General features: G+C 38.5%; 1 protein-coding gene across 14 annotated transcripts in view; it reads right to left on the bottom strand.

Annotated features, from left to right (window-relative positions):
- Positions 1 to 22,649, bottom strand: part of ZBTB20 (zinc finger and BTB domain containing 20) — a 470,118-nt gene that overhangs the window by 393,525 nt on the left and 53,944 nt on the right. For 11 of the 14 annotated variants that reach the window (XM_072882038.1, XM_072882100.1, XM_072882062.1 and 8 more), the window contains one exon: positions 15,074 to 15,133. The exons of 2 other annotated variants lie outside the window; for them this stretch is intronic. The gene's annotated coding sequence lies outside the window, so the exon portion shown is untranslated. Of the gene's footprint in view, positions 1 to 7,918; positions 8,011 to 15,073; positions 15,134 to 22,649 lie in introns of all 14 variants that reach the window. One more of the 14 variants, XM_072882091.1, reaches the window with a different exon arrangement.

The raw sequence follows: 22,649 nt of genomic DNA, 5'->3' as shown, positions 1-22,649 counted from the left end.
GAAGGGTCAATTGGCATTCCAAGCTCAGTTTGATGGCTGTAAAGCTACTAGTATCTATTTTTATTCAATTCTACAAGTCAGTGGTAGTAATTTGAAACACAGGAGACACCATTTCTCATTTTCCTATGTGATTTAAATACTTAAAATTTGTTAACTCAAAGGCATGTAGTAGCTACGCTATGTCCTTAAAGCACCATAAGCTATTGCATCAAAAATGCAATGGATCTGACATGCAGAAGAACAGGCAAACTGGGGCAGACAAAAATTTGTTTAACTGAGAAGCCCGAGTCTCACTGCCAGCAGTGGATGCTAAAGGAAAAGAGGGTAAGTACACATTCATCTGTATAATTCTGCTACAGACCTACAGCACTTCAGAGAAGCAAACTGAAAAATCCTTGAGGTTATAGCTGCAAGTCAAAATATACCTGTACTTGTATTTGTAACTGTTAGGAAGAGCTTTACAGTGTTAGCTATGCAGCATCATTCTCCACTGCAGGATACAGAGGAATCAGAAAATGGAAGGCAGTCATCTTTCCAAGGTCCAGAGGGACAGTGGTGGCAGATCTCAGAACATTATCTTAAGTCTTTTTGTATTCATGTTCTTGCTTTCTGCTTGGGTTTTGTTGTGAGGTTTTTTTTCTGATAGGCCACCCTGCCCTGTAGAGCTAACTAGCTACATTTCAGTAGCCAGTTGGAATAGGGGCTTTGGATTTCTGACAGCACACTGAGAACCTTGCCTCAGACACAGACATTCTTCAATTTATGATCTTCTTATAGAGAGGGTGGTCATTTTTTGGTTCAGCAAAGGGAGAAATGGAGCACAGGACTCATTGTGGACCACTGCACATTGGTTCGGTCTATCTCGTACAATGACCTGACACTCACAGTTTATATTCTTTGTGTAAAAAGCCCATATGCTCCATTTCACTGCAGAAGGAAATAACATTAACAGGAAAATCCTAGCACCCAAATAAAACCCTTCTTCTCCAATGAAACAGCATTTCTTACTTTCTACCCAACACAAAAAAGTGTAGGTTGGGACTCCAAAGAACAAGGGTGGGCTCAGACACTCAGACATCCAGTAGAAGTAACAATCACTTGTGTCAACATTTTAGATGCAGTAAAATGTTCATTAACTCAAGTAGGTTACTGAGGGTTATTGTCTGTGTGTTTGAAGGAGGGGTAAATGGGGAGTTATCCTGTGGCACTGAATCTATCTTGGCCTGCCTTCATTTGCATTCCCTGCCCTTCCCGGTATTTCCTCTCAGATATAATTATCTCCTCAGCTCCTAAGTTATTTTGTTTTAAGCACTTCATACCCCCTGGACACTCAACACTGAGATCTTACTGAACATTAAACAAGCAGATTCCCATCTTTGTCTTTAAACGGGTAAAATAAAAGTACTAACCTATCAGACAAAAAAATACTTATTCTCCACCTACTCATTAGAATTTGCATGTTACAGCAGCATGCACACTCCTAACAAGCTTCCAAATGGGGGATTGGAAGTAAGCAGACTCATTCTAGAAGTAAATGTAAAATAAATGGCCTTATGTTGGCTGAAGCATATGTCCCAAAATGCAGATAGTTTGCTGTGGATATAATGTAACTACCTGATAACAAGCAAAGGCCAAAACATGGGAAGATAAACCGTGGCTTGACTGACTTCAGCAGACGTTTTGCTTGCATAAGAACAGACCATGAAATTCAGGGATTTAGCCACAAAAGAGCAGAGCTACTGAGAAACAGGAAACAAAGAAAGAATGGAAACAGTGAGACACTGAAACATCAGAGAAGACAACATATGGGAGAAGGATAAGAGTAAACAGGAAAATGTAAGGGGATGAATAGGAAACAGGAGAAGCAATGGACAAATATTGATTTTTTTAAAGCTTTTACAGGATTGACTGCAAGTTTCTCTGCTCGATACATAGTAGTATTTAACATGCCAAAAGATGAGTAACTGAATCTACTTACATTAACCAGGAAAAGCTGTCCTGTTTTGTGAGAGTTTCTGTAAGTGCCTCTCTTCATCCATACCAAAATGGCAGTCTTCAACTTTCTCCCATACTCTTTCTCCACATGTATTCATAGCTCAACTCCCCCTCTAGCTCTTAAAAACAGTTTGCTGATGAGAAGGAACCATTTTTTTCCCTTGCTAGTAATGGAAAAAGCAGCAACAACCTGCCTCTCTCTCAGGCCTCAGCTCAGCAAGGAATTTCTATCAGAAGACTGCTGAACTGACCCACTGATGAGTAAAATTTGCAACCAAGAAGTAAGGACTCATGTTAAAGCCAAATTTCCTTGACACTGTCTGTTTATATACCAGGAAGATGCCAGGATGCTGGTGAAGTGTTTTTCTTTTCAAAAAACCCCGCTGTGATGAAATATCTTCACAGCCTCGCACCTTTGCATTCTGATATTACAAATGGAGGGAAATGATGGAAGCTCTACTACTGTCATTCTAGAGAGCATTCCACTGGGAACAACTTTGGATGAAGAAAAGAAATTATGGGCTTTCTCTCAGAGCTGAGTGTATCTGAACGTGGCAGATAAGATCCACACTGCAAAAAGGTTTGAAACCTATTACATACCCATAAGAAAAATGTAAGAGAGTTTTAAACAGACACATTCTGCCTAACTCAAAATTAAACGAGTTGATTAAGAATATGTCTTAAATTCACATGAAGAGTTATCATCCATCTTTAAAAGCTTGGCCTCCCATTTTTGTATATTATACTTGGCAGAAATATGTCCACATTCAGTCATTTTGTCTTAAGTCAGTCTTAGGATCCAGCTGTTCTGATATTGATGAAAATTGAAATTTTAATCTTCAAATACTTCATTTAGCTATTATTTAAGAAATATTATTGCTTAAATGAGATGCTCCCTTCACAAAAAAAAAAAGCTCATAAAAATATCTGCCTTACTTTTTTTAAAAAAACAGATTTTCTGTGTCCAAATTTTATAACAATTCATAAATGTGTTTAGTCATCCTTACCACAGGGGAAGAATGTAAGTAGGGAATTTCTGCCTGACAGAAATCCTGCAAGTGACAAAGCTTCTAATTTTTACTTCAGTGGAAATTTTGCCTCAGTATGGATTCACAGGATTTGGCCTATGCTTTGCAGAGGCAACTGGGATTCAAGTATATTATTACTTAGATACTTGTTTTGCTAGAATCTCAAGTGCACTCTTAGAAGAACTGGAGGGAATGAGTTTGACAAGAGATTGAAGAGATCAATTATTATTGTGTTCAGTGGACATAAAGTGTCCAGTGGACACCAGTTGAATGAGCAGAAGATGGGAATTAATTCAGTTTAGTTTTAGGGTGCTAACATACAAAGCAGAATAATTTCTTTCCTCCCCAAAAACATGGTTGGCATTTATATTCCCATTTCTTATGTAATGGAGCTTTCCTATATTTATTATTTATCAAAAATACTTGTTTTCAGTGTTTCCCTAGGAAGCTGATATATCCAATTTCAATTTCTAATTAGAAAAAGCATGCAGCTGTTACTAACAGGCCAAATGCCGAAATGCTTGCCCGGGATTTAGACTGTCCACTGTTACAGATGCAATGTGACTAAGACTCCCCATGACATCTAGCAGATAGGTCTGGGGAAATCTGGCCAGGCACCTTGACAATAACCAGAAATATACAGGCTATGCAGCCTCATAACTTCCATGTCTCAAGTCTGTTTCTCTGTTTCCTCTCCATTGACACCCCTTTCCTCCCTTTGAAAAGATGTGGAGGAGAACCAGGAAAAAAGGAACAGCCCATAACAGAGTTGTTCTAAATCTCCCTGAAGAAGCAGACAGAACAAATGGCTCCTCAAAAGTGAATCCCAGGTGAAAGCTCCATGCTGCAGTTCTGTAGTCCTACACACAAGAAGGGACGCAGATATTCTTTATGCTGGAACAACCTAGCTTCTAAACTTGTATTTACTCCATTAAATTGCTCTTCCTTTAACCTGTGATTTTGCTAGGTAGTAATAATTTTGCACTGGTGCTCAAGAGGACATCTCTTTACTTTGCTAACTATCTGTTATGATGTGTATGTCATTGCAGAATTTGGCCATGTAAACATTGAAAGTAATTTGCAGCTCTGAAACTCAATTCTGATGTATTTCTTCAAATCCTATGCTGTGAAAACTCAGTGACACTGCAAAAAGGATATGAAGACAACATCTATAAACACTGCAGCTGGGTACACAAAAAGCTGCAGAGGAAGCATAAGGGTTACCAGAGCAGGAAAACACTGTTTATTACTTAGCACTGTTTCTTGACGCATAATACCTGTACCTGGAAACCACACATTCCTACCTGTGTATCACATCAATATTACAGGGGTAAATCTCTCTAGAAGGAAAGAGAAACCAAAACCAGAAATGAAACAAACGGTACTCACTAGGTAGTATGTGCAGATATTCAACTAGCAACTTCACTTTTCCCACTCCTTCTTTCAGCAAAACCCTATACTATGAGCATTACAAATATTAGATTTCTTGTGTGCCCAGTGACAGAATTCATAAAAAGTTAAAGGATAATACTCAGTAGAAGCAAATAATAATTTTGTGTTAAAATATCAACATAATACTAATACTACTGTGATGATAAGTTTCCACCTTGGGTGTTAAATACTAGTGTACTCAAGCTTCTCGTATTCCTGTGGCTTATGCGATGCTCTGCTCAGGAAGCTCAGGATTCTTCCCGTTATTCTGGCATGAGCTGGCTCAGCAGAAGAGACTTTTATTCTGATATGACTCAACCAAAAAGTACTCTGGACAGATATACAAGGAAAACAGAAAATACCCCACAAACAGCAATCATATCATTATTATGTATTCAAATGTAAAGTGTTTACAGGATTAAGCAGTAACAGCACTGACACGATAACACATAGCATGGCCTCATCCTGCAAGCCTCTCTCATCTGAATAATCCTAAGTAAGTGTGTGCAGTCCCTTGCAGGGATTGTAAAGTGCAGAAAACTATGAAATTTGGGAGGAAACAGATCAAAAAGCTGAAGCACAGAGCAGCAATGTGACTTACTTAAAATTCTATGGGAAACAAATAGAAATTCATAAATAAAACTGTTTCTGACTTTTGATCCTGTCTGTGGGACACAAGATCTCTCCCATGAGAATAAATATACCAAAGCAAAAGCAACCCCTGACACTTTATTATATATCTATAATTGTCTCAATATACCAGATCAATTGCATTTGAAAATACAGCTATTAAACCGTAACTAGACCATCTTTGGAGCCTTTGTTTGCCAACTGCATCAAACAACAATTCTTCTGCAGACAAGAAATCAGACTGTATTTTTACAATAATTGCAAGTCATTTCTAGGAGAAAGAGGTAGCAACAATACCCAAGGAAATAAAATAACACACTTTTGTGCTTTCCCATCAAACCCGATAGTAGTATGGGTTTAAATCAGTCAGAGGCAGCTACGCATGAGAGATTGCACTCTGCAGGCTCTATCAGTCAGAAGTCAAGGATACACGTCCATGATTTATCATACTTTTCATGGTAATTAGCTAGAGTGCCATTTTGCTTCCAGTAGCATCACTCAACTTTCTTTTTTTAATTTGGTCTTTTTTTCTGCAAATGAATTTACATATTTCTCAGTCTCTCATCCCCTACTATGTTTTATTTATGAATATAGGCCTTCCTGATGGTAACTTTAATGTGAAGAAGGTAGTAATTAGTGTACCTATCTGCTAAGTTAATCCCTTTCCCACAATGTCTGCAGAGAAGTTTAAGGTAAGTAACAGTTTACAGTCAATATTAGGTTTAATTATGCTTAATGAAGGTAACTGTCTCTGTTTACTAACTGTACCTAGGTGTGTAGCTCCTATATGAGTTTTTCTCCCAGCCTCATTCTGCACTGTTAATAGTGCCACTGTGCGTGGTACGTGTGGTGCTTTAATCCGTAAAACTGCTCCAGGAGAGCCAAGCAAGTGAGGCACCTGTTTCAACACAGGTTCAGAGGGAGCAGAATGGCCTTAAAACAATGACAGCTTTGTGTAAGGAGAAAGTTTTACTGTCTGGTATTTTAGTGCATGCAGTGCATTAGAGAAGGGGGGGGGGGGGGGGGGAGGAACCAAAAAAAAACCCCAAAAACCAGATATTCCCCAAGCCTCTTCTCTTAAAAAAAAAAAAAAAGAGGAAAATAAAGCATTTGTTCCCAATTTGCAGGGATCATCCCCAAGAATGTTTCCTGTAGGAGTTACGACATTCTTTTAGTTCATTGAAAGCTGTGTTAACAATTAATACCCTGAAGTTAAACAAAACAATGAAGACTTCTTGTCTTACTCCTATTTCATTAGTAGGTATATTCCAGAACTAAAAAGATTCTAGAGGCAACTGAAGACATCACCAACGTTGTCTTACGACTCTATGCTAGTAAAAGGTCAAAAGCAAAACTTCAGATCCAAAACCAGTTCCACTTCAACTGCTCTGTCTTCAGCCTCTGTGTAGCATTGTTACTTCAGTCTGTATCTTCCTAAAAGGAAGATCTAGATTTGAGCTTACTTCATTACTTTTTGCCATAACATTTTCCTTCATGATTTCATGTGTTATCCCCTTGGGAAATTCATGCGATGGGAAATTTTTTATACATATTTATAACTACCTATGAAAAATGTACCTTCCTAAATCTTTGACTCCCTACGATGCATGGATTCAGGGGTTTTTGTGTGTGGGCACGAGGGACTAAGTTTGCAGGAGAAGTTCTGAAAAACAAAGTTGTTTGATTTCCAATGAGAAATGGAAGTGGAACACACACAGAAATTGTTCTGTAAACAGAGAGGTTAGTTCATTTGATTTTTCCAAAGCAGTAAGAAGCGAGGTCTGCATTTCGTTCGTATCAGAGAAATGTGAAGTTTGCTCAGACATAGCTTAGGGGTTTTACTTTTTATGTTTTCCTTTTTGGCCTAGTGAGCACTCTGCATGAGTCCACATGTTCCCTCCTTATTTTTGCCATTGGCAGGACTTCAAGAAAAAAACCTCTGGTTAGAAAATGGTTCAAAAAAGGGGGAATACCTTCAGCTAAATCATGCTTTTTGTTTTTAAAAAACACCCAAGTATTTGATTGTCAAAGTATCCGTTACTAAAGCAAGATGTTATTTAAAGGCTAAACTCTGTAATTCTGGAAGCTATATCCAGATCAACATGCTTTGACTGTACAGGTTTCAAAATCTAAACTCAAGTCTCTTCGTTAAGGCTTATATGTATTATTCCTACAATGTGCCAAACTAACCCTAACACCCATATTACTGGATGTTAGGGAAAAGGCTTCTAAAAGAGAAGTGAGACTTTGTAACTGATGTCTCTCCCTCTCAACACTGGGTTCCAAAAAAAGTGATCTAAACAGGTAAACACAAGTTTAACCACTATGTAAAACTGGTAATAGCTACATAACAAGAAAGAAAAGAAACCTGCTTTCAAAATGACAGTATATTCTTCCTTTTGCCATTTAAGACATCAATAGTCAGATAAACATGGACTCCATTATGAGATGAAAATTATTTACATGCACATATATTATTCAGAAAATTGGCAAAGTTTTGTATCCAAGAAGGAAGAAGAAGTAGGAGGGGTCACTTTACTGCTTGAATACAAAATCCAGCAGATAGCTTAATTTAATGACTTAAAATACTACAGAATGACTCTGAGGATCTGGAAAATTTAAACAACTCATGATTTCAAGGATATACTATGGAAAATCCAACTGGAGAATGAAAACAGCACTTAATACTACTGGTCAATACCAGGAGAGGGCATATTCAAGTTACTTCTCACCTGCTGCTGCCTTTCAGTTAGTGCCATAAACAAAGCTTGGGTAACTGAATATTAATATATTTTACTAAAGCACAGTCCTAGAGTTAGAGATAACAGGATTACCTGCAGGCCACTGATGTTCAGTGTACATACACAGGTAACTGTCTCCTCAGAAATCCACAGGCAGATCTCCAAACCATAGGAAGCGGATCTCCCTGAGAGAAAGATGGATGTGGGCATTACTATGAAAATCTGTGCAGCTCCTCTCCCCAGACACCTGGCTGGAAAAAAGCCCCCACACTTTTCTGAAGAGCCTGGGAGGAAGGTGGGCTTGCTTACTTGGATCACTCTGGATAATAACTAGGTTTTTCCCATTACAGTGTTGCCTCCACACATCTCTCTGCTCAGATTCACCAATTATAATGAAGAACCTTGGGAGGATAAAGATTTTTAAAACTAATTGCAAAATAACCAAAGAAAAGCTATTTTTCAAACGTCCAGAGTTTGCTTAAATAAAAATCAGGTTTTTTCCAAGATTTAGGGAGGTTCAGTCACCCCTAAATGAATTGAATCTCTGTTGCAGTATAGCGTCTCAGCAAAGAGAAAGACACTCTCCCTTGATGACCTCTGAAGTAACAATGAGATTCTCCAGTCTTGGTGGAGGAGATTACCTGAGACACATACAGTCTGGTGGCCTCCAGAATCTCAAGGAGGCTGAAAGCTTATATTGAAATGGCTCATTTCATGTTTATAGCCCAGGTGGGACTGGAACATTGTGTTTTAGCCACATACCAATCAAACTGTTAGAACATAACTTACAAGAGAACTCAGACACGGATACTGAGATCTTGGGGCAATCCCATCTCATAAAGAACATTTAAATGTGCCTATAAACATTATTGTAAAGATATTTTAATTCAGAGGACGGAAATAGTTTCCGATCAAAGTTCTGCAAATGAAAATTCAGATTATGAAAAAATTAAAGGAAAATTCCTTATGTTATTAAAATGCTCTATGAGTGACTGAGTAGCAACGTTTTTTGCTTCTTTCTTGTTTTCTTCAATATTGATTTCTTGCCAGAAAAAATACAAGTTTTCAGCTACCTGTCTCTCAGAAGAGCCTCTGCCTACTTTTGTGAATTCTCTCTGCCATCCTTAAGATATGCCTTCTGAAGGCAGAGACTTGTATAATCCCCAAAGTCCTATTAATATCAGTAAGAATGATACAGGTTTGATTCAAAACAACCAGAGGGAATGGCTAAAATGGACTCAACACTGTTTTTCAGAGTCAGGACGGTCTACCTCATCTACCTGGCACTAAAATGTGCTGCTGCCATGCAACGGTCCAGCTCACACTGCTGCTGACTTCTTGCTGTCTCTCATTTTGTTGTCTACTATTTTATTTGCTGGTACAGGAGGAAGAGGGCGTTGGCCTTTTAATGACCCACATTGCTGATAACACTGAGTTATGCAGTGATGTTGCTGTGCTAATCATACTATTGCATAACGTAATGTTGGCTTTGACTGGAATGTTTACAAAAGGAATGAGGCACACAGAAGGTGTTCAGTGGCATCACCACAATGGCACCATACAAATGTCTGATTCAGCTCTAACAGGAAAACAGACGTCCATCAATAGAAAGAGGGGACAGGGAGAGAAAGAGGGAGATACTGAGACAGAGATGGAGAGAGAAAGAGATAAAAGGAGAGAAATAAAGGGAGGGAAAGGACAGAAGGAGGGAGGGAGGGAGCAAGCGAGCGAGGGAAGTGGAAAAGGATTTCAGAGTACTACTCAGTGAAAGATATATCTATTGAACTTTGCAGGACACAGTAGTGTTTTGAAGAGAAAATCTTGTACCACCAGATGGAGGATTTAACCCTCCCTTTTACAATTAGTCCCTTGTCAACCCAAGTTCTACTTGTATGGAAAACCATGAAAGCCAAGTGCCTACTGGGTTTGAAAGAGACAACAGAACAGAAATCTGACCCAGAGGAGGAGCAAAAAAATTCACTGTCCTGAGCTATCCATTGAAGAAAATTAATGTTCCCAAAACAACACCAGAGACATTAAAGATCTCTGTTTTTAATAATACTTTAATCTGTCTGGCCACCTGAATATTGACATCTGGACAGCAAAATTGCTATTTATTCTTTCCAATGAAGGTAAACTGACTCACTGGCACAGAAGAAAGAAATTAATACCAAATTTTGTTCCATGTGGCAAAAATGCCAAGTGTAACCTGTGCCACATCCTCCAGACATTACAAGACGATCTGCACTTAAGATGAAGAAGAAAGTCAGAATGACTAAAAGGAAAGTTTTGTCTTGGCTTCCACCCTGGCAATCAACACAGCTACATACATCTGAGCAAGAACCATGGTGGTTAAATACCTGCTTCTGAGTCTCAAAAGACTTCACTGACATCTATTCCTTGCCCATACTTTTTCACTCCCAGTGGCCAGGGACGTTGTCTTTTTCATAGAGGAGGTGTCAGATCATGGCCCCTGGTAAATCAACACAAATCACTGGCCACATGATTCAAATGTGTGCTCTAAGAAACAGAATTTTAGCATCCTGAAACTCTACTCTTAAAGCGCTGAATGAGGGAACCTGTTGTGCCAGTGTGTCGATTAATGAGACCAATACTTTCACATTCATTTTCAAAAATGGTAAAGGAGGGAAGAGTAAAACATTACCTCTTAACTTTTACCTTTTATATAGAAAAATAGGCACACTGGCCTTGCATTGTTAGTGTTACTAGAATATCTGCTGAACAACACGATGCATATGCATGCAGGTAAACATAAACACACACGCAGGCACAATACTGAACTTTGTGCTGGCAGCCAGACTGCGGTAACCCATGTCCCCTGGGCAGCAATCAGCTATGAAGGAACAGGAAAAAGTTAGTGTAATGATTAACTAGCCCGGTGGGCTATTATTCATGACAAGTAGAGCAGCAGCAGTGTAGGCTGCGATGCCAGTCACCTCTCCCTCTGGAATGCTGCTGGATGCCTGGAATCAAACTCAGCACAGAAAAAACAGCGAATGTAATGTCAACGTAAGAAAGAAGCTGAATTTCCCCTCTTAGAGTTTACATGTAAGGAAGATGTGCAGGAGCAGAGAATTTCTGTTAAGCTTGATGTTGAAAGAATATGACAGATTCCAGTATCACCATTTATCAAATATGTATGCATAGGTTTTGGTAAGATTAATAAGGTTATTGGTATCAGCTATAGGCAATTATTCCCTATACAGCAGTAAGCAAACAACTCTAATGGCAACTGTCAAGTATCAATGTTGATAGCTGCAGCCATGGTGTTAGTACTGGAGCAGATGGTTAAAGTGCATCCATTTAGGTGGAAGACTAAACCACGAGTATCCCTATAGCCAATCAGGGAAAAATCAGTGTCTTCATGGCTGTTCCCCTTCCTCTGGTGCTTTTACCCTGCAGTCCCCAGCAAGCTCCAGAAATTCTTCAAAATTCTTTCAAATCTTTCATATTCTTTTAAAGCAGTGCATTAAAGGTGAACATACCGCAACACCCACTGTATTTCTCTCAGTGCTACCTCAATCAGCATTTTGCAGAGAGGCAATAGACTACTGCCTGGACTTCAGCTTGAAAAAACAAATTCCATCTGATTTTTTCTAGCTTTCAATGATTTAACGTCATCAGCCATGGCAGAAATGACAATCAAAGATTCAGTTTTATTTTTTATTTTCCAACAAAAGCATTTGCTGCTTATTCAAGAAGACCTTGAAATAAACTATTTAGCAAAAAAAAAGTAAATTCTTTCTTTCAATAAACTCACTTTCCCTCTGAAAGGCTTTGCTCTGTGTGTCGATTATTCATTTACTTTAATTATTTTGAAGTGCCTCTGTTTGAGTGGGTAGGAGTTAAGTATCCACAACACCAAAGTAGGTCCTAGAATTAGTTGTTGTAAACAAAATGTTCTGCAGTAGCCTAGATCTGCACAAGTAGTAAGTCTTGAGTATTTTGGAAGTCCTTTTCCACAAAGAGTACTTCTGGGGACCCTGAAAGCTATGGGACCCACGTCCATGAGCATATATTATGTGATTTACATTGTATGGACAGGTCATATCTTTCTAATCATGAACACATATAAATCCTTTTTCTCATTCTGTAGGAAAACAAAGATGTTGCTCTTATTTAAAGGTGGAAAACAAAATCCCACCTGGAAGAGGCTGGTACCAACTAAAGCAACTGACCAGAAATTTTAATCTGTCATACAGGACAATTTATTAGGACACAATGACCAAGTGATATAAGAGAATGCAGGGAGCCAGAACAACATACACAGCTAGGCATGTAATCAAAACCAAATAACAATCTTTCATAATCTCTCTAATCACAGCTCTCTCTCACACACACACATATACTCATGCACAGATACAGCAATACTTAAGTTGTTACCCTTTGTTAAATGTTTTCAGCCCAGATATCTTTGTGGTTAACAGGTACACACACTACAAACAACAAGAAGAAAACAAGCCAAGAAAGCCCTAGGAAAACTTCAGATGGAAGAGTTTGGACATAGTCATGTGCACACATTCACAGAAAGGAGGAACTTAATCTGGGGAAAATACACAGGATTATCACTTTATAGGCAGTGAGCACTGACTTGAACAAAGATTCCAAAAAGAAACACATCTAACATTTAAATCCCAAGCTGTATTTTCAGTGACACCCTTTCTCCCATGACTGTATGTACACTCAAAACCAAAACCCCAGCAGCTAAACATCCACAGCCCTGAGGGATTTCAGTTCTCAATCTCAAGAAAAAGCTATCGTCCAAACTTTCCACTGTATCCACAGGCTTCTACTACCACATTCTGATTTAAGGACACACATGCAATAGAACTAAAAACAAAGAGAGAGAAACCAGTTGAAATTAAGAGTTTGCAATACCCATTCCTTCACAGATATGGAAGGTGTGATGTAGGCATCTGGAAAACCAGAAGATATTGTCTCTGGTAAATCTCATTTCATAAGTCTCCCCACTTTCAACCTGCATTCCTGTGCTTTGCGTGCTCTTCCATAGAAATTCATAGCTCCTCTGCACTGTTGCCTATAGTTACACCCAGTATTTACAGGTAAGCCTGCAACCTTGTTCCTCCATGGAGGTAAATGAGAAAGGAAGGAAAATAGTATGAAGGAAAGTAGGAAAACAATTCTGCACTTACTCGTCTGTAATTGGTGGTTATATCTTAGGAATAGTTGCTTTAAAATACAAGTTGTTGTTGAGGTTTGATTTAAAAATCTCTGTCAGTTTTGACATTCAGGTGAAAGTATTGCTGCTGGCTCCAGAACAATTTGCATATCTTATCACTAAATAAAATGTCTGAGGTGTGCACCAATCTGATGAAATTATAAACAAGAGTCCACATAAGCACACATGCCTTCCTGTTTGATTTCTGTCCTGTTCACTCCTCTATAATAAATTATATGATCATCTCATTCTAGCTGGAGGTTTAACTGTGCATGTAAAAAGGAAAATGATAGCAGCCTATTCTTTTTCACACTTTACAGCTGAGAACCTGACAAAATTGTGGATTTTGGGAAGAAGCAGAAAAGCTTATTCTGTTACCATCTACATCCTCTTTAATTGCCACAAAATTGGTGGAAAATCCCATGTATTTATGTATTTTTAAAAATAATGTCCCACGCTGAAAATAAATAAATAAATAAATGAAACTACACCTCTTTTACTACAAAGACTAATATACATGCTTTATGTCCTGCAATTAATCTCATCTACTTCAGCAGGATTACTCATAATGCTGTAAGTGAAATACATGTGTAAACCCTTGCAGAATCATGGCCTGAATTGCCAACAACGTTATATGGCACAATTAAATGCATAGGCCTAGAATGGCTCTTCAGAAAGATTAGAAAAAAAAACCTTTAGGCACAATAACTAACAAAAACTACTCCAGAGAGTGGCTATAGGAGAAACAGTTTTGAGGGAGTCGCCTTCCCTTGGGACCTGTCACCTGTCACCAAATCCTTCCAGTAAGTCACCTCCTTCCTCTACCAGTTATCACCTTCACTTACCACTCCATTCTCACTCATCAAATACCATTCTCCCTCTCCACACATCCTCCTGCTGCTGCTATGTGATGAAGGAGACAGGAGATGCATCTTACTCCTTCTTATTCTTTTGTGCAGTGAAGTAGGATGAGAGCACAGTCTGGCTCTCATCAACTAGCATAGTAATAAACAGCTCACGTGCCAATTAACAGAGCTGGGTGCACAACTAAACAATTTCACCAACTTTGCTTCTTAACCTGTTGCTGAATAGTTCACATGCTAGCGTCTCACTGAAAATTATTTGCCCAGTAAACTCTATGGACAATCCTTAACCTATTACTGGACTTCATTACAAGAAGCTGCTGATCAAAACATATACAAATTGGCCACCTAAATTGCCTAGCTCTGTCTCCTGATGAGTAGCTTACCATCTGTTTTCTTCTGCAAATACTCACGAATGCTGTATCAGAAGTTACTCTCTGTACATTATCTAGTTTTTTACTAAAATCCATGGCTTCCACAAACACTTCCACTTACAAATTAACTCAGTCAGAAATATTAACTAAAATGCCAGGAAAACAAAGTCAATCCCTTAAAAGTTCAAATGACTATTTGTCACAAACATTTCACCTCTACTAATGAACTGCAAAAATGAATGATAGAAAATGCAAAACTGTATTATGTTTAGCAGTTAACATTTTAATAAGGAGGAGATTAGCAATTTTTAATACCTCCAGTGCTTTGTTATATACAGTAGCACAATAACTGAATATTTTAATTGCTAATTATTTAGACCTCATTCAGTTCTCACTCAGGCAAAACTCCCATTGAGGGACTCTTGCCTGAGAGAAGAGCTACAGGATTTGTCTTACTGTAATTTGAAAAAACTTTATATATCATAAAAACTATCAAGTTATAGTGGGACAAAAATCATTAAATCCTTAGCAATATTAAACCCTACTGAAAGTCCCACTGACTCTTAACACCAATGTTTTCATATTAAGTAAAATAAATAATTGTGGTTTACCAGTTGTAACTTACCTGTATAATTTATGCCCAGATATGCTGGTGCTCTTAAAGAGGTCTAATAACATTTTGAGTCTTCTTACCACACCCCTGCTTTTCTCCTGTGGGAATTCTCAGTTCAAATGTGATAGGGAAATAGCATTTCCAAACAATTATGATATCAACACCGTCAGAAACCCAAAAACTAGCATTTGGTTTTACCTTTTGTCGTCGGACTCCAAAAGGGTTAAGAGCAGCTCTCAACACTTCTTTCTTATGCTGCTGTAAAGAAAAGAAATGCTCATGTTTAGGGATTTGCACACACAACACCTTGAGTTTTCGTAACAGTCAAATAGCTAGGCATTCAGTGGGGGAAGTGGGTGGAATGCTGTATATATATAAACATAGCTATCTGAAGGAAGACAAAACAAAGTCCTACACATTCATATTTAGTACACACATGACAAAGACATAAGCTACAGGTACTACTATCCGAAATGTCATGTTACACACATGCTTCAGAGAGAAAAGTTACACAGCTCAACACCCAATTAGTAAGACTCCATGCTTTAAAAAAAAATTTAAAATCTCAGTTTTTCCATTAAGTGTAGTTTCATTCCTGTTAGAGATAAAAGCAAATGGGTGTTACAACCAAAGTTTTGCTATTTATGTTTGCCATTCAAATGAATTTGCGGAAAAAGTTACAGGTAAGTTCTCTAACAGGTCCAGAGTTTGAAGAGGTTCTTTTATTTTTTTTTGAATGAAAAATTGTGTATAAAATCTTTGCATCTTTCAACTAGAAACAGCTTTAATGACTAAAATGTTCTGAAAACCTCTCTATAGGCTGCATTTTGAAAAAACAACTAAAAGCAGACTTAGTACCATATACCACTAATTACCAAAATGTTCAGAACTGGCTGCCAAATAGCTGAGGAAAGAGTAAGTATTTTGAAGTCTGAAAATAGACTTGGGCACTCTCCTTCCACCAATTCAGAATAAGTTTTAGGGATCTGATTGGCATAATTTCCAACTCCTGTTATGAGAGGTTCACTTAGACTTCAGTGCCTGAATCCACTCCAGCCAGGCTTCTTGCTTCCTCGCAGGAGCAGCGAGATCCCTTCATTCCCCTGAAGCGCTGACCCTCCACCTAAGAACCTGTGTACAAAGCGAATACCAGCTCGAGTATGGCAGGATGGGGCTAACTTAGCCCACCGGTATTCTCGAATCCTTCGCTGGTGATGGTTTTCAAAGCTAGCCACGAAGACATTTTAATCACTGAGATTTTGACACCTTTGTCATACTGCAGAACTGATTCAACTGCACTTATTTGCTACACACGTGTCTCCTCAAAGCTCAGATTTTTTTTTTTTAATCTGTTTACAGACCTGTGATCTGTTACCTGTTAAAAGTAATCTGTTAACAGAAAAGAACCCCTCTGTGGAGCACCCTTGCTTATTTCGAGAGAAAGGACACAAAGTGTTGCTTTCTCAAATAAAGAAGATGTAACACCAGCAGGCTTTCAGGCTCAGCATTTCCAAGCATGACTTCCCACCAGTTCCTGGCTGCTACAGGGATGTTTCTGTTGCTTTCGCAGAGACACGCTCGCAATTTCTTTTCACATCAGCAGCCTTCCTCTTGTTTTCTGGGTACTTTTTACCTCTGATCATCACAATCAAACGATGCCCCAGCTTCAGCATTTGCAGAAATTTCCCTATGGCAATCTCCCCCAGCCTACGTGGGTCAGTCCTGAGCGTACACAGCATAGCCTGTTCGATGGCGGCTTCTACTGTTTTCAGGGAAGAAGGTTTATTTTGCTTGAACTAAGGCTGCGCAGCATGCACTTCAGCTTTCGTAAGGTCTGCAGTTGCCTGAATAGACATGCTGGATGGCAACTGTTAGCACTTTCCAACATTACACAACCGTGGTCTGGAATAGTCTGTCAGTTCTGCGCAGACAATGAATAAAGCAAAACAGAGGGCCTAAAATATTGAGTAATGAGGACAGGATTTTGACCTTTAAATGCTGTTAGGTGTATTGCACGAGGGTATGTTTGATTTAAGCGATACTATTAGGTATGAAACTGCTGTTTGCCTAATGTCTAACTCATCTAACAACTGAACCACTCTGTACTTGCTGGCACACTATGTGCTGCAGCGAGGGATGGCTCTGCTGAGTGAGCCCAGTAAGAGAGGGTGGCACTGGGGAATCTGGAAGAGATGAAAAGAGGGGGAAAAGCATCAGAAAAACTGATCACAAGGTGAAAGAAAATATCTTCTCTTTTAAACCCACTGATCAGTCAGACCCAAGGTGGTGCTTAGACATCTCCTCAAGCTCTGCAAAGGATTAAATCCAAGTCAAAAGTCTCAGTTTCCCTTCTCTGGCCTACTAGCATCTGAAATTTTGTACAGCTACTCATGATGTACACAGCTATCTTTTTGTCAGTTGTGATTCTTGCCAGAAAGTGCTATACAAGAGTCTGTAAAACTGTTACAGTTACTTTTATTTTCACAATCATTAATCGATCTTTTTCAAACATTTGAATGCCTGAGTTGAATTAGTGGCAACATTTCTGCCACATAGTTTTAAAACTATTTTTATATGTGATTCAAATTAATCAAGCCTTAAACTTGAGATGGTCATTTGTTGGACCAAAACAGCTACTAGAGCATACCATATCCAAAATTACAGGCCATCCATTTTGTTTTCAATTCCAACCTCCATGTTTACATTTAATTGTTTCACTTGGATCAACAGCTTATTGGTGATTCAAATTATTTAATATCAAGTAATACCCTCTAAATCTGATGCATTCACATGACATCAACCCTGCGAAAAACTATGCATGCGACTCAGGAAACCACTTTTGGTCCACTTGAAAGTTAAAGCCCATATACTAAGCAAAGGCAAACACTTTCCAGCATAGGATCACAATAGGCTTACTGACCTCAAAGTCACAAAATATATCACAATATTCAGAGAGGCTTGAACTAGATCATGGTAATTTCCTAGAAAAATATGCTTTCAAGGATGAAACAAATTAGGTACGCTTAATAACCTGCTTTTTAAAATATCTAACCAGAACGAGATCTACCACAAAAATAAGAAATATAGAAATGGACAATTTAAACAGTGCTGAATTTAAAATGCCTCTTCTGCTATGCCAGTTGCTCATACAGTAACAACAGCATACTGTACTGCTGTTCAAATGCAAACAAGAAAGAACTATACACACTTGTTCATTTCCTTATGTTAATGCCTTATAAACTGCATGGCCTTTTGACATTTGCTACTAATGAAAAAAATCCTATTCAGTGAACTATCATCAGATTAAGTGAGACTGAGATAAATATATTCCGTTCAAGAATATTTAAAGAACGTGTCAATTTTATTTACATTGTCTCTCAAGGTTATGGAGCTTTCGCCGAGGGTGGAGAAAATTTTATAGGATGATAACTGTGAGGATCTTCTCTTTTTAAGACTCTATATTTAAAGAACAAAATGCAAAGAATACGACAAATTATATTACCACCACTCCAGTCCAATTCCTTCCAAACAGTCATCATACATACAAACTAAACGCTGGTAGCAAGTGGATGAAAGGAATCACTGTTGATTAATGCTAAGAATATAGGAGCCAAAAGGGTTTCAGACAATGATTCACTGTGAGACTACCAGTAAATCTCTTGGTCTCTTTTGAGATTCAGTCAACCTGTCACGAACATTGGGTAAAGTATGTCCTTAGCAAAATGGACAATGCATCACAGCAATGCTCTTTTTTTTTTTTTTTAAAAAAAAAAAAAGGACTTGTGTGTGAATGTAATGCTTGTGGAAAAGTCTAATCTGGCAGGCTTAGAGCTTCAAAGTCTCTCATTTCCAGGACTGTTCTTCTAGCAGCAGAACAGATTGACTCACACAGGCTCACCGCTGCACCTCAGCCTTGAACTGAGGGACCATGTTGAGTGGTCAGGTTTTGTGGCTGGTTCAACCTCTTTCATTGGACTTACAACCACAGACCAATTACTATTGACTGTAGTAATTTTTTTTGTGATATGGACTTCTGTCCACTGAGAACTAGAGTTGAGATCTCTTTAACTTGTTTCAAGAGTCAAGGTTGTCCAGGGGAAAAAAAAGAGGAATAAATCAAATGACTAGCATTAAACTCCATGATAAAGACAGATTCTGGAGAATTTCTGAAGACAACCGCCCAAAGCAGACCACTGACCTGGCCTGCAAGCATAAGATAATGAAATGGATATGAATTGGCTTTTTTGCAGGAAAGGAAGCTTTGTACATATACAGAAAAATTTTAAAGAAACAATAGCGTTACAGTACCATTCTTAATGCATGAAAACGTCTTTCAGAAAACAATCTAAGTTCCCTGTGCACTTCTAAATTCTATTTGAAAAGGACTATCTGCCCATATTTATCTCCATGGAAGACTTGGATTAACTGCCGAGGCCCAGGACAAAATTACCTTTGACAGCAACAGTCACGTGAGGGAGAAAGGGGAACATCTGTAACACTATCTACCAGATTAACCTCCTCTTAACTTTATGTACCATAACTTTACTTAAACAGAAATCATCACCTGCAACATGAGGAGCAAATGGCATTTTTAATATTAGAGGTATTAGCAACTAGCCTGTGTATTTCTTCAGAAGGAAATACCAATGCAGACAGTGAATTAAAACATGCCATGGTAACAGATGAAGACTTCAACTGTCAACAAAATCAGGCTATTAATTCTCACATAAACAGTCTCTTTAAATCTTTGATTTTTAATATACAGTCCAAAGATCACTCTCACATTTCAGCAGCTTTTGTCTTTTAATGCCAATCATTTCAACTGACTTTTCTCACTACCCTGTGCTTTCTCTCCCCTTTGGAAAAGGTGAGTGAAAATATCAAATGATATCTTACTCTGCCAAGACCAAAGGAACAGTTCAAACATTCAAAAAAATTAAGCAATGACTTTGCTTAAGGCAGGGAGGGAATGTGATTAGCAGTGGGGTGGATCACTGCCTGGCAGGGGAGCGAAAAAAACCAAACCCAAACCCAAATCTCTTCTCATTCTGTGTTTTAATCTATGCTTAGGTCTAGATTATGTAAACAGCAACCAAAAATTACTGGATGGAGAACACAGAATTCTTTTGCTGCTCATCACATCCTTTTCTCAAGTGACAGATACTGTGACTCAAGAGGAACCTGGGAAACTATTGGCCTGTTCATTACCATCAAAAGCAAAGATGCCCTGACTGATCCACTTGGACTGAACTATCACAGGATGAACCTGCCACAGGATGCAATCTCACAATGGACGGATCTAAAGGTGTTTGGGAGAGCAGCTCACGCTGTTGGCCTCTCTGTACCTCCTCAAACAACAAAGAAGATTTCAGACTTTAGAGCCGTCAGCTTACAACCATTCACCCGATTGTAACTCATTCACACGACAAGAAAACAGACATACAATGTGTCTGTTACCTTATTTTTTACTTCAAATTTCTGTTCTATTTCTGAAACAGAACAAGGCTGAAACTTTCCTTTGACTGAGACGAACCAAATGTCACCTCATAACAAAGACAGACTCCTCTATCCCTGGTCACTGGCATCACAAAGTAGGAATCAAAGGTGCTGCTTTTGTCCAAAAATTCTTTATCACCTTTAAAATTTAATTCCCTCAAAGCACTAGAGACTAGTCTGGGGGAACGCAGAAGGGAAGCGAGAGATGACAATTCTCCATTCTCTCCAGAGACTATGCGTCCCTACAGATTTTGCTTCCTGTGCAACGCTTAACTCCTTGATGCCTTTTCTCTCATGATCTCTTCCTTGGCAGAAACTTCTTCAAATTTAAAAATCAGAACAAGCCAAGTAAATAAAAATAAATAAATAAAGCTCGATGTCTATAAAAAGTACACAGACTAACCTGCTTAATTATTAACAGGTAAACACAACAAATTCTGAATTATTTACTTAATCTTTTTCAGCTACAAACCTCAGACTTATAGAGCATGAAATACATGCTTTATTTTAGGACACAAAACAGATATTTTATAAAGCTGTGGACTTTTTTTTTTGGAGGGGGGGGTTGTTTTGAAGAATACACATTTCTTACTAACCCCAAAATACCTTCCTCTCACTGAACCCTGGTGGAATTTTAAATACAGAAATAAAAGTTTTAGTATAAAGATCCTGTATTCACGTGTCCGCTAGTGAATGAGCTGGCTGTTTCTGACTTGCAACTGAGCAAAAACGAGACTCCTGTGAGGCATATGCACCCTCTCCTGTTTCTGTACATCTGCTAGGAAGACGCTAGATTCAGAGGGAGAACCTGGTGAAGACAGAAATTCTACAATGAACGATAAAATAGCCCAGATACAATCCCATTTTCTTTATTGAATAAAGCTACCCTGCTGAAGTAAACCTTGTCTGTGCTGCAAATAAAAAAAAAGGTCAGCGCCACCGGTCCCTGATGATCCGACGAGGTGCTGTTCTAGGCCTGACCTCCAGCTGAGTCCATCTTTATGTTTTCCCTCCTTCTGACACATCCCTCTGCCTAACCCAGTGCTGATCTGATGCAGCCTTCCCCGGTGATATGCTGAAAACGAGGGAAGTTCCAAGGTCGTTGCCGGATAAAACAGCGACATTTCTGTACCTGCTGAAGTTACGTACCCTTTGAAGTCTCCAGCATTCAGTAGTGCAAAACAATGCCATCTCTTCCTCAGTAACCTCAAGCCACCATACAGTCATTACCATCCAGAAAAAAAGCTACATCATCATAACCACAGAAGAAATGTGATTCTGAATTTCGGACAAATTTTCTTAACTAGCTTTTCTTTGGAAATTATTCCATAATATTGCTTTTGAAGCCCTAGATTAATAAAGACATATGCACATACACTGAAGGTGCACGTGTGACATGCCACTAGAAATCTACTCTAAATTTTCACACACAAGCAGAAGCCTATTGCAAGAGCAATAATACTTAACAAGTTATTCACATACTACTATTCACTCCTCATTTCTAGAAACCTGTACAAATGTGACATCTGATAACATATTTATTAATCTACTCTTAATTGCTATAACACTTCAAGATAATTTGGTTTTTTTCCTGGTTTTAGATCTTAACAATTTTGTCAATATTTATATACCATACTTTTTTTGCCTACCGAAGCCTTCCAAAGGTGCAATTCGGGAGATGAGACAGTTAATCACAGAGCTGGCTTAGCCTCTAATTTAGGTGGCCTACTTATGTTAGCAACATTTTATTAGCACGTTATGCTGTATATTTCATATTTAGTACACTGTGTGAAAATGGTTTACTGTGTACTGCTCACATAAATGACTTACAAATTCTGTTTGACAGAGAAAACAGCGTATAAGTAATACATGTATTTCTAAGTATACCTAACTCTACAGAAAATAACGATAAACAGAAAACATGCATAGGAAACACTAAAATGTATCTGATGATGGAGTTAAAGGCTAGCTTATAAATACTTTGGTAGACCAAAGACCCAGAATTAGGGATACATGCACAATGCCCATCCCTCCTTTAACTTTCGATTTCAAATCTTCCTCTGGAAGCCTCAGCAGACATCCAGCTAAAGGAAAAGTCGTTGACTTTCTCAATTGCTGAAGTCTCACAGTGGAGACAACTGCAACAAAGCATACAGCAAATCCCCCCAGAACCTTTTGCATTTTACCAGACCCAAAAGACAAAGTAGGATCTTTCTCTGAGTTTAGGGGCGCTTTCAGGACGTTTTTCACGAGGCAGGTAAGTTAACTATGTCCTCAT

Source organism: Ciconia boyciana, chromosome 1 (assembly GCF_034638445.1).
Source record: "Ciconia boyciana chromosome 1, ASM3463844v1, whole genome shotgun sequence".
Taxonomy (NCBI): domain Eukaryota; kingdom Metazoa; phylum Chordata; class Aves; order Ciconiiformes; family Ciconiidae; genus Ciconia; species Ciconia boyciana.
This window is presented reverse-complemented; position numbering and strand designations above follow the sequence as displayed.